This window comes from Rhinolophus sinicus, chromosome 4 (genome assembly GCF_057876585.1).
Source record: "Rhinolophus sinicus isolate RSI-liver-muscle chromosome 4, RSI-T2T, whole genome shotgun sequence".
NCBI lineage: Eukaryota > Metazoa > Chordata > Mammalia > Chiroptera > Rhinolophidae > Rhinolophus > Rhinolophus sinicus.
In genome coordinates, this window is record NC_142504.1 from 46944892 (window position 1) to 46957416 (window position 12525).

The following is a 12525-nucleotide window of genomic DNA, read 5'->3' on the forward strand; positions in this document are numbered from 1 at the left end:
TCAAAAACAACAGAGAGATTTGGCGTGTGTAACAGGACACTTCCACCTGTGCTTTAAAACTTGAAGGAGATCCCAATAAGAGGATATAAGAGGGTGAGCTAAATGCCAGAAAATCTTATCCTGAGCAACAAGGGATGTCCTATAGAGACAAAGATCCATGTTCTTACCTTAAGGTGTCTTGAGGCTGGTGGAGGGTGTTGAGGAGGTGTCACAGGGAAGAGACCCTGGACCAGCATTTCAAGAGCTGAGGAGAGACGGTGACAGGATGAAAAGAGGAGTATAGATGGAGGAGTCATCCCACTGGCACCCTTACGGATGGTCGGGCTGGGAAGGGGCCAGAGAGACCTTTGGGACCTGCCGTAGAGTAGCTACGGCAAGGGTCCCTCAGTTGTCTTCAAAGGCCCACAATCCTGGCCACACGCCAGTATTGAGCTTCCTCGCAGAAAGGGAAAAAAAACAGCAGAGGAGTAGGAGAAAGCAGCAGAGAGGGGGAGGGGGGGCCTCCGGACAGCGTCCTTCTGGGCAGTTGGGCTAGGAGAAGACCCACGGAGCCTTCGCAGAGTAACCATGCCCAGAGCCCCTCAATTGCTGCCAAGAGCCACTCACCCCAACGTTGCGCCATCTTTGGGCCCCCCTCCTCACAAGAGAGAAGGCAAGAGGAAAGGCAGTCAGTCAGGCTATGGCCAACGTTCCTCCGCCTCAGCGCTGGAGTGGATTGACCAGAGCCCTTCTGCAAAACCTGCCCTCCGACTCTTAAGCTTGGCAGCAGTGCTACTCACGTTTAACTGGCTGATGGAGGCCCAATATTTGTGTGACAGGAGAAAGAGACAAAAATAATGAAAGCCCGTAAGTGGGCAAGTAGACAAGCACAGATCATATTTACCTCTCCCAAATCCCAGACGAGCCCCCAAATGATGTAGGTTTTTTTCTCAGTCAATGCCGGGGTTCGGGGGTTCGGGGTTCGTAGTCTTGTGGAGCCAAAGAATGGATACACGGACCAAGGAGAGGCAAAGAGTTGCACAGGAAGATCATTTATTATAGCAAGCAAAGAGTTACAGCTCTCCGAGTTGGGGGGGGTGTTACCGTAAGCAAGGATGCCCACTAGCTAAGGCAAAAGCTTGTGTTTATATACCTTTATTTCTACCTGGGAGGGGGATGTTGGGATGTGGGTGCCTGTGGATACAATGTTTCCCAGACTCCCTCTACTGCTCAGCTTGGGGGAGACCATTGAAACAACCCAGTTGCCCCAGAACATGATTGATGATATTTTTGTGGTGGTATGGTTGTCCTGTGTCCTGGTTTTGTCCTGTTTTTGCTCAGTCTACCAAGGAGTCTCTAACTGCTTGATTTCGTCCTAACCTGCTTCAGAGATAGGGTGCTAATTACAGGAGTTGGATTGTATTCGGCCAAGAGTCAGCAAAATTTGCCCTGAGGGCCAAATCTGGCCTGCCACCTAGTTTTTTTGTTTTGTTTTGTTGATTCAAACTATCTTTTAGAATACAAAGTCCTCAACATTCATATTATAGCGATACTTTAAACATTTTACCATCTTAACTATTTTTAAGTGTATAGTTCAGTAGTAGTAAGTATATTCACATTGTTGGGAAACGGATCTCCAGAACTTTTTCATCTTGGAAATCTGAAACTCTGTACCCATTCAACAACACTTCCCTTTTCCTCTAGTAACCCCTACGTCTCTAGTAACCACCATTTTACTTTCTGTTTATGTAAATTTTGTAAGGGTGAAATTCAGGGAATCATTAATGCAGTTAGATTTAGCTAGTTCGCAGTTTGACTCACCACGTAGCTCCCTATCTAGCTACCTGTGATTAGGCTTAGTTTGCTTGCAGTTAGAGTCACCCTGATATTTGGCTGTTTTCTCTTTGTTTCTCCCCTCGCTGATTAACTTAAGAACTCTGTTCTGTTCCCTTTCTCAAGGCTACCCATATCTCGTTAATCCATTTAATTAACAGAATCCTAAACTGGAAAGGGCAATTTCTTAATCCTAAGGCACTGGAACACTGGAATCCAATTTGCAACTCCCTTGCAATTTTTACTGGTGACTCATAAAGCCCCAGGCCAAGGTGGCCTAGATAATATTATCTTCAAACAGACCAGACCCCAGGAAGTGATGCCAGCCCTCAGACCTGCCTGACCAACTCCTCCTTTCCTGTATAAGAAAAAGCTAACCTGAACTTAAGTGCAGCTGTCCACTCTAAGACTCAACCCCCGGCCACTCCCCAGCCTCCTTCCTCCTCCCCCCGCCGCTGGTGTTTCTCTCCTCACCTAGGGGCAGCCTTCCTTTAGACACTGCCATGGGCATTCTCTCTCTGCTCAACCTTCAATAAAACTTTCTTTGCTTTCCTACTTTTCTGAGTTTTGTGAATTCTTTCACCTTCTGCAAACAACCAGGGTTAATTTTACGCCAGTAAAAGTTTGGCTATTTAAATACCTAATATAAGTAGAATGAATTATCTAATGTTTATCTTTTTTGGGAATGGTTTATTTTACTTAGCATAATGTCCTCAAGGTTTATCTATGTTGTAGCATGTGACAGGATTTCCTTTCTTTTTGAAAGCTGAGTAATATTCCATTGTATGTATATAAAACATTTTATTTATCCATTCATCTATTAATGGACACATTTGGGTTGTTTCTACCCCTTAGCTATTGTGAATAGTGCTGCTATGAACATAGCAGCGCAAATACCTCTTTGAGACCCTGCTTTCAATTTTTTTGTATATATACCCAGAAGTGGGATTACTGGATCATATGTGAATTCTATTTTTAATTTTTTGAGGAAACTCTATACTGTTTCTATAGTGGCTGTATCGTTTTACAATCCCACCAACAGTGCACAAGGGTTGGTTGGAATTTCTCCACATCTTTGCCAACACCTGTATTTTCTGGGATTGTTTTCTGTCTGTCTGTTTGTTTGTTTGACAGTAGCCACCCTAATAGTTATGAGGTGATATCTCATTGTGGTTTTGATTTGCATTTCTCTGATAATTAGGGATGTTGAACATTTCCATATATTTGTTGGCCATTTGTACATCACCTTTGGAGAAATGTCTATTCAAGTCCTTTACCCATGTTTTAATTGGGTTATTTAACTTTTTGTTGAGTTGTAGGATTCTTTGTATATTCTGGATATTAACACTGTATCAGATTTATATGATTTGCAAATATTTTCTTCCATCCCATAGGTCCCCATCTCACTGTTGATCTTGTCCTTTGAATGCAAAATGTTTTTAAGTTTGATATAGTCCCATTTGTCTATTCTTGATTATGTTGCCTGAGCTTTTGGTGTCACAGCCAAGAAATCACTGCCAAATTCAATGTCATGAAGGCTTCCCCTGTTTTCTTCTAGGAGTTTTATAGTTTTAAGTTGCCACTTGATTTTGTATGGCCCATGAGCTAAGAATGACCTTTACAGTTTTATGTGGTTGGAAAAAAGAAAAAAAGAAAAATAATACTTCGTGATACCTGATAATTATGTAAAGTTCAAATTTTAGTGTCCATAAAGTTTTGTTTACACACAGCCACATTCATTCAGTTACATATTGCCTATGACTGATTTTGCACTACAAGGGCAGGATTGGGTATTTGCGACACACAAAGCCTAAGATATTTACTGTCTGACCACTTACAAAAAAAGTTTGCTGACTTCTGTGTTAGGCTACTTTTCCCCCCAGTCTCTCAGTATCTGAGATGGGCCAGAAAAGAAAACGAATACAGTCAAGTACTCAAAAACAAAGATTGTGTTCTACCTGAAAGAAAGGGATACTTAAGAAAAAGTTCTCTAAATCTTCTCTTCTTTTTAAAGCAGAATAGCCAAGGAAAATTCTTTCTTTAGTCAGATGACATCGCCTGACAGCAGTGGCTTCCAAAATGGGTTGCCCCAACTCAATGGGTGTAAAAGAAAATAGCAGAACTTCTGTTTCTCTTTTTAAATCTTATCTTTTGTACTTTCTGATTTTCAGTTTCATAATGAATATATATCATTATAAAACGTATAAACAAACACATATGGGATATTTGTATGGCATTCAAAATAGAAAAAATATATTGGAGACCACTATAGATCTCTTAGCAACTGGAGGAGGCAGGTGATCCAAGGGAAATAAAATTAAACCCCTTTGTTTTTTAAGAGTAATTTCACACTGTAGTTGTGACGGCATACTTTGAATTTCATCTAGCATTTATCAGACTAGAAAATACAGACTAAACAGATATTATAGTAGTTCAGTTATGTGAAAAGTAATATTTCTCTTACTGATAATTGGGCAGTTTTTGTTGTTGTTATTGTTGTTTTGCTTTTGCTTTGTTTTTCTGGAAGTTTGTACCTTTTCACCTCCTTCCTACATTTTTTGTTTTGTTTTTTAGATTCCATATATAAGTGAGATCATACAGTTTTGTCTTTCTCAATCTGACTTATTTCACTTTGCATAATGCCTTCAAGGTCCATCCATATTGTCACAAATGGTAGGATTTCCTCATTTTTCATGGCTGAATAATATTCCATTGTGTATATATGCCACAACTTCTTTGTCCATTCATCTATCCATGGACACTTAGGTTGTTTCCACATCTTGGCTATTGTAAATGCTTCTATGAACATGGTGGTGCAGGTTATCTTTTCGAGTTAGTGTTTTCATTTCCTATTTAATTGTATTTATTTTATTTATCTAAAAGCCTCAGTATAATCTTCGAAATGTAAAATCTAAGCCCCAGATAGTTAAACTCAGCAAGTAATGCTGATCGGATTGATGATTTTAATAAGAGGAATTCTAGCTTCTTAGACGTACTGTTTCCCATGTGGATTAACAGCTGCAAAAATACAGGGGAGAACTTCAAAAGTGGAGGGATTAAGATTAGTCTACCATTAATATCTAGTCCACCTGGAAAATTCTCAGGTATGATTCTCCACAGACTGGGTAACTAAGGAAGGTTACTTGTCCTAGCCCTTCCCATCTACCCCTGAATTCCCAAAGCCCCAGCCACAAGCAGGTATGTGTTGACTGCACGCTTCCAATTTAAGGACAAAAAATACAGCTGTCTGTGGTAAACTGAAGAATCCTCCATTTCCCCTAAAATATCCATCTGCTAATCCCCAGAATCTACTAATGTTACCTTATATGACAAAAAAGACTTTATAGATGGGAATAAGTTAAGGATCTTGAGATGGGGAGATTGCCCTGGATTATCCAATTGGGCCCTAAATGTAATCACAAGGGTCCTTATAAGAAGGAGGCGAGAAAGTCAAAGAAAAGAAGCAATGTGATAGCAGCAGAGACTGGGTGATGCAGCCACAGACGAGGAATGTGGGCAGCTTCTAGAAGCTGGAACAGACAAGGAATGGAGTCTCTGAGTCTCTAGAAGGAACCAGTCCTGCCAACACCTTCACTTTAGCCCAGTGAAACTGATTTCGGCTTTTGGCCTCCAGAACTGTAAGAAAATAAATGTGCTGTTTTAACCAACCTAGTTTGTGGTAATTTGTTACAGCAGCACTAGAACACGAATATATTTAAGCAGTCTTTGAAGACTGGTAACAAATATATAAAATATTTGTTAAGTTAGCGTAACATTAATGAATAGACACAGGACCGTAGATCCAAACTCCATAGTTTATATCTGAGAGACTCAATTCTCAGGATGTATAGGACCAGTTTTCCTGGTTGCTGCTAGCCGCAGTGGTTAGAGGCTTCTGAGAAAGGAGCAGAAGACCTGGTGTTGGGAGAGATTGCTTCTGGTCCTGTCCTGAAGAAGTCATTAATTGCCCTAAGTGAGCCTTTGAGTTTAATCTACCTGATCTCTAAGTCCCTTCCAATTCTAAAATTCAGAGCTGTAGCAAAACATATTTTACCTTTGAAAGTCTCACGTTACAACTGTTACAATCTCTCTCCAGCCTCCCTCTCCACCAAAGTCTACACGCTTATGCACGCGTTGTTTCTTCTGCTTGGACCTTTCTTCCCTGCCCTCACCCCCTGAGAGCTCAGATCAACACTCAGATCAAGAATCACCACCCTTGAGAGGCTCTCTCACCTTCCCAAAGCAGAATGGTCATCTCTGCCTTGGTGCTTTCAGAGAATTAGTAAAGCCGTTAACAAATTATAGTGACTATTTGTTTCCCCAAATCAGAATGTTGGCTACTCATATGCAAATATTCTGTCTGACTCATATTTATACCTCCAGCACCTACTTATGTGTTTGGCAGACACTCATGTTAAGTTTGTGGTCCAAATCAATATGTGAATGATTATTCCCTGGATTCTGAGAATCTACTTGGGGCCAGGCAGGGATGGGCAATGGGGAGGGATAGAGGTGAAGTACAAGAGGACAGGAAATTCATGGTTCAGCAAGTTATCCAGAGCCCTGGAGAAAAAGACAAGGCAGATTTGTGTGATGATTTAATTCAAGGCTATCCTCAGATACTGTACGTGCAATTTAGCATTTCTCTTGACCTTGCTTCAAAGTCAGTTTCTAAGTGGAGTTAACAGTATGAGCAACCTCGAACAGCAATCTGCTGATTCGAAGCTCTTAACTTGGGCTGATGGCAGACAGCCACACACAATTTGTTAGCTCTGCATCCAAGCGTGCCTCAAGGCAGAGACACAACTTTAGAATTTTATGGGAGCTAGTTAACAACTCTGTCCTTAAAGACCATTCTGAGTAACAGCTCATAAAACTGTCTATATTCACTTTTCCTTCTTAGGCATAAAAAACTCTCTCTCACCCCCACTCCTTGAGTGTTCCAGATACATCTTCAATTTTCATGATAAAAAGGACAAAGGACAAACCTACTCAGAAAACTCCTTTAAGTGGAAATAAGGTTGCCATTTCCACATGCCTAGAAAACCTTTGAAATCACACTTTTCGCAATATATATATAGAGAGACTGATTTTAATTTACACTGTGTCTTTGATCACACATCAACTTTTATGATGTAGTAATCTCTGTGTCTTCCTTTGCTACTGCTACTTTATACTATATGCCTATGTCAGTTTAGAATTTTACATTTGAGATTCAGCTTATTTTTTTAAAGTTACCACTTATTGTACATTTTCCATGTACCGGATACTATGCTAAATGCTTTATAATTCTCATTTAGTCTTCATAACAAACTCAGCCACTAAGCATTATTACACTTTTACTTTTTATAGAGGAGGAAGCTGAGATTTAGAGAGGCTAATTTACTTTCCTGAGGGCACAAGGCGAGTAAGATGTGGAAGCAAGACTCAGGCCCGTGTCTGTTGGATGGAGAGAGCCAATAATTAGACTATCTTCTTACTTGTTTTTCATAATGTTAAAGTGACATTACATTGCTTAAAAAATACCATTCAGCAATTGACAGTTGCTTGTGGGGAGGGGGTGGGAATGAAAAAACGTAATCCTTATTTCCAAAATTAAAATTTCCACAATTTCCATTGTGGAAAAGAACCTTCAAAAGGCATCACCATCAGGTAATACATATTTACGATCGAGATGGGAAAGCTGTACATTACCTGCGCTGTTTCCCCAGCATTAAGGGCTGATGTTTAACCCTATTGTAAAACAAACTACTGTTTTAATCCTTAAAGTTAGAGAGAACAAAGCTAGAGCCCTAAAGATTACCTACGTAGACCCAGGCCAAAGTGAAATATAGGTTTGTCACATACATGTCAATGTACATGGAGGGGGACGTTAGTGGAAATTACAAGGTTTTGAAGAAATTCAGATTAACCTACAACCTCGGTTGTGTGTTGTACATTTGTAAGATGAAATTTTGACTGTGAGTTGAGTTTTATTTATTCCTTAAAATAAAAAAAGAAACAACCAAGATCGGTTATAGCATCCTGCAACTTAAGTCTTCTGTGGGAGGATAGGGATTTGTGAGAGGATTTCCAGTGCAACCGTCAGGAGCTCAGTGAGGGTTCACAGACTGTCTCAGCTTTGCAAGGACAGCCTGAGATTCACCCTTGGGTTGGTCTTGGTTCCTATAAGAATATACTCCACTCCCAGAGAGCAAGAATCAGATTTCAGTGGATTCCTAGATGTTTATGGATAAACCCAGATGATTGCATAATAGTCACTGGAAAACTATGTTGGAAATACAGACAGCTGGGCCTCACCCAGGAGAAGTCTCAGTAATAATAACCACAAATACTTATATAGTGTTTATTATGTTGCAGGCACTGTTCTGAGCACTTAACATTGACTCATTTAACCTGCTCAACATCCCTGTGAGGCAAATATTATTATCATCACCAGCTACCAGTAATGAAACTAAGGCACAGAGAGTTTAAAGAACTTGCCTAAGGTCATCCAGCCAGGGACTGAGCCAGATTTGAACTGAAGCTACCTGGCTTCAGTATTTAACCTCTGGGCTATGGTCCCATAATTTGTATGTGAACATGTTTTTCAGGTAATTCTGATGTGCAAGCCGGCAACTGATGTATAAATCTCCTTCTCTTACAACCTCATACCTGGCTGTCTCTGAATTAGGGTTGGCAGCCAACAATGTTAGGACAGCTGTTTTTATTTTTTAAATTTCAAGTCCTTAGCTGCTGCACCCTCTGCTTCATGGAGACTAAATCTGATGCTGGGAAGAAATATGGCTTGGGAGTAAAGAAGGTGGGGTACTAGGTTGTCTCATATGGCTTGGAAGACCTGTTTGTGTGCAACTCTTCCCAGCCCTACATTAGGTTGGGAGTATTTACACCATAGGAATCAGCAAACACTACAAACGAGCGCTTCTTTTTCCCCCAGAGAGCTGGTGATTAAACATTTACCAGCATGCCTCTGGCTTTATGGCACAACTCCCAGCTCAACCATTGGCTACCTTACCTCAGGTCCATTCTTTAAATTCTCCCAACCTCGGTTTTCTCATTTGTAAAAATGGAAGGAATGACAACTGTGGAAAACAAATGACATAAGAAATGTGGAAGGATTTTATATCGTTTTAAAGAGATAAATGAAGAGTCAGCAGTCTACAAATAATGTTCCTTTTCTTTCCATTTCCTAATTGCTCCGAAACAATGAAAGACATCTATTATATTCCTCCATGTCTCTTCCCAAGCTAAAATCTCTTTGAGTTATTACTCATTTGTAGGTGTTTCCAGACCCTTTTTCATATTTTGAGATATGTCACACACAGATCACAACTCAGCTCCCTTGAGTTGTATTTTGGTTACTTCTCTGAGTCCCCAAGCAGCATCTCACTGTACTCTCGGTATAGTCAGAGGCCCTTCCTGCTGCAGTTCACTCTGCTGTCACCATCCCTGCCTGCAGCTCTGCTTCCTGTGCCAGACACCTCTGTCACTCCTGGGTACCTTTACTAATGTACCAGAACCCAAGGAAGGTCCTCAATTCTGTGGCACAGCGCGAAGACCGCTCCTATTCCCACACCATCCACAAGGACTAAGGACGTGTTGCTTAGACCCCTACGGTCCCAAAGTCTTCAAGAGTTTAGGAGAAATTACTGTTTAATTGTCTTACTCTCATTCTCTCTCCCTAGAAATCTGGTATGAATTTGAGGGGCGAGGGATTGCTTGAATCAGGAGAAAACTTCAAGTGACAAACAAAACTTATGCCCAGACCATGCCTTCCTTCAACACTTAAGGCTTTGTAACAAGGCCAGAGTTAGCCGCCTGACCTTTCCTTTTGTTTTTTTCTCTCCCAAGAGGCTCATTTGTCCACCAACCAACCACACACACTTATGCCACCTGAATTCCCATGGTGAAGTCGGATAGACTCAGCCCGGGGACTTCTATACAAGTTCTCATAAAGGGTGTAGAGCTGGATGTGCGGAAGGAAGAAGGAAGAGCTCTTCTTCAGGATGGAACACTATAGTTTTATAAAAGTTGCCGAAGATGGAGTGTTTTTAGTCATCACATTATTATTAATATAAACTGAACTTGCAGTTTGCAAAATGATTGTTTTTAGGTTGCTATTTAGTCATATCTTCCGCTAATCTCATATTTGTACAGTTGTTTCTCTGAACACAAATAGTGAGCTTTTAAGTTTATATCTGTGAACTCCTTTTGTATTACAATAAGCCCATCACCCCAGTCTATGGCGGACATTTTAGGTTCCGATTTGGTCTCTGTCAATTATCCTTTCATGTGGCAAAAACATGACCAATGTGATACATTTTTACTGAAAGATATAGGAAGAAGTCCTCATGGAAGACTGGACAAATGTCTACCATTTAGGATTCAGCAGTAGCTCTCCTGACCAAAACATCTTTGGTAACCTGAAGCAATCCAAATGCTAATGCCACCTACAGGTTTCAGGCCCCGAATTTGCCTTTCTACCTTCTATAACTGCTTTTCTATTAACTTTGCTCCTATTGTCCCTTTGCTGCTGCTTATTTTGACTGCCTTCTTGCTGTATATGGGATGTAAAATGACCCTAATGTGAATTCGATGGGATCTGAGAGTAACTACACAATCTGTAGCACACTGTTGGGCAGATTTCTCACGCAGGCCACTCAGGCCACTGCTCTGACATGACTATCCTAACAGATGATTTTGGCTAGAATAGCAATCCCCAGTCCACTGAGATGTGGCCAGCGCAACGGGGTCACTTGACAAAAAAAGGTGTTCATTCATTTAACAGGTATTAATTGGTCACCAATCTTGTGCCAAAAGTTATTATAGCTGCTTGTAATATACACTAAGTACCTGCCCACAGGGAGCACTCATCATAATGGGAAAGAAAGACAAATAAGTCAACAAGAATTAATTTACATAAAAACATGGTAATGAGATAGAGACTGGGCAGGAGGAAAGGGTTAGATAGAATTCACAGGGAAGGCCTCTTTGAAAAGATAAAATTTAAGGTAAGACTTGAATTATGAAAAGGAGTTACTTCTGTCAAAATTTCTGTAAAAGCATTTCAGCACATTCCAGAATATTCTAGCAATGCCTGAGTATAGGAACGAGGTTGGTGTCATAGAACAGAAAGAAGTCCAGGGTGGTGGAACTAAGGGGAAGAGGGCAGAAGATAAAAATGAGAGAGGTAGGCAGGGGCCAGATCATTTAGAAGTAGGACTACAAAGCCACTTGAGAGTTTTAAATATGGAAGGTGTGTTGGGGTTGGAGAGTATGATCTGGTTTTAACAAAGATCAGAATACAGTAACATCAGAAAGTAGGTTCATTCAAGGTGTTTGTGCCTGGCAGGCACTTAGTATTTCATAAATTGTTCAGTCCAGTCATCCAGAAATTTCTGTCCTTCCATCTTTTTGTCATTTGCAACTTTATAAGCATGCTTTCAACGTTCTCATCTGAGTTATGATATAAACATTGCTTAAAAGAGAGCAGCTGAATGTCGTAGACACCAATGATGATCATATACCAAGGTCCAGATCACAGTATACAGGAGAGTCAGCTGGATAACTAAGGGAATTGCTCAACTTTCTCCCCTCACCCCATTGAAAGAGTAAAAACCTGTCTGGAACTAAAAGATAAAAAGTCAGCTCAAACTTAAAAAAAAAAAGCAGTCCTGCTGTTGATCCGGCTGTGAGGATGAACAGAACAAGCCAGCTGCAAAGTTACCAGGAAGCATTGATCTCCCAGTCTTGAGGCAGCTGTAAAATGCTACAACTCCCCTCCCCCCACCACCCTTTTTGAATGGCTACTGCTTTCTATCCAGTGATGCCCCAAAGCATTTTATTATTCCCATCTTTTACTGGGGATTCCTGATTGCTAAACCGCCCTCACCATGTGGTATCACCCAACCCCTGGTTTGTTCTGCTTCTCTTAAACCCATCACAGAAACAACATCCAATACAGAGCTGATTCTTGCTTCTCTTACCTGTCCCTCAGAATCCTTCAGAAGGAACCTAAATCTTACAAAATGCTTTCCGCCTCACTCCTGTTGGGGTGCTCTCCCTCACTGCTTGGGGACAGTAAATCTGATTTGATCATACCATAGGTTTATACCTGGTGATCTTAATACCATTAGTCTCACTTTGTTCTGTCCCTGTTTTATTTCCCCTAGTGACTCTGAAATAGTGCATTTTATTAAAGTAATGACAGAGTTCCCCATTACTACAATATGGAATTAATAACATATGTTATTAATACTCCCAGCTTGATGCTTGAGTTTACTTTTTCATTATTAAAAACATTGCTGTTTTAATATTAATGATAGGTTGTGTTAAAATAAATACACCTTATTTCAAATGGAGTCAGGAAGGTTTCTGGTCAAGATGGCAGAGTAGGTAAATGCTGGGCTGGCCTCCTCCCATGACTGCATCAAAATTACAACTAAACTACATAACAATCATCATTGAGAATCACCTAAAGTCTAGCTGAACAGAAGTCTTATATCTAAGGATATACAGAAGAAGCCATGTGGAGATTGGTAGGAGGGGTGGAGTCATGGAATGGGCTGGTCCCACACTCACATGTGGCAGTAAAAAATCAGAAGGGATCTCTCAGGTGCAGAGGTCCACTATAGGAGGAATGGGTCCAAGCCCCATACTAGGTTCCCCAGCCCAGGGTTCCAGTGCCGGGAGGAGAAGTCCCCATAACTTCTG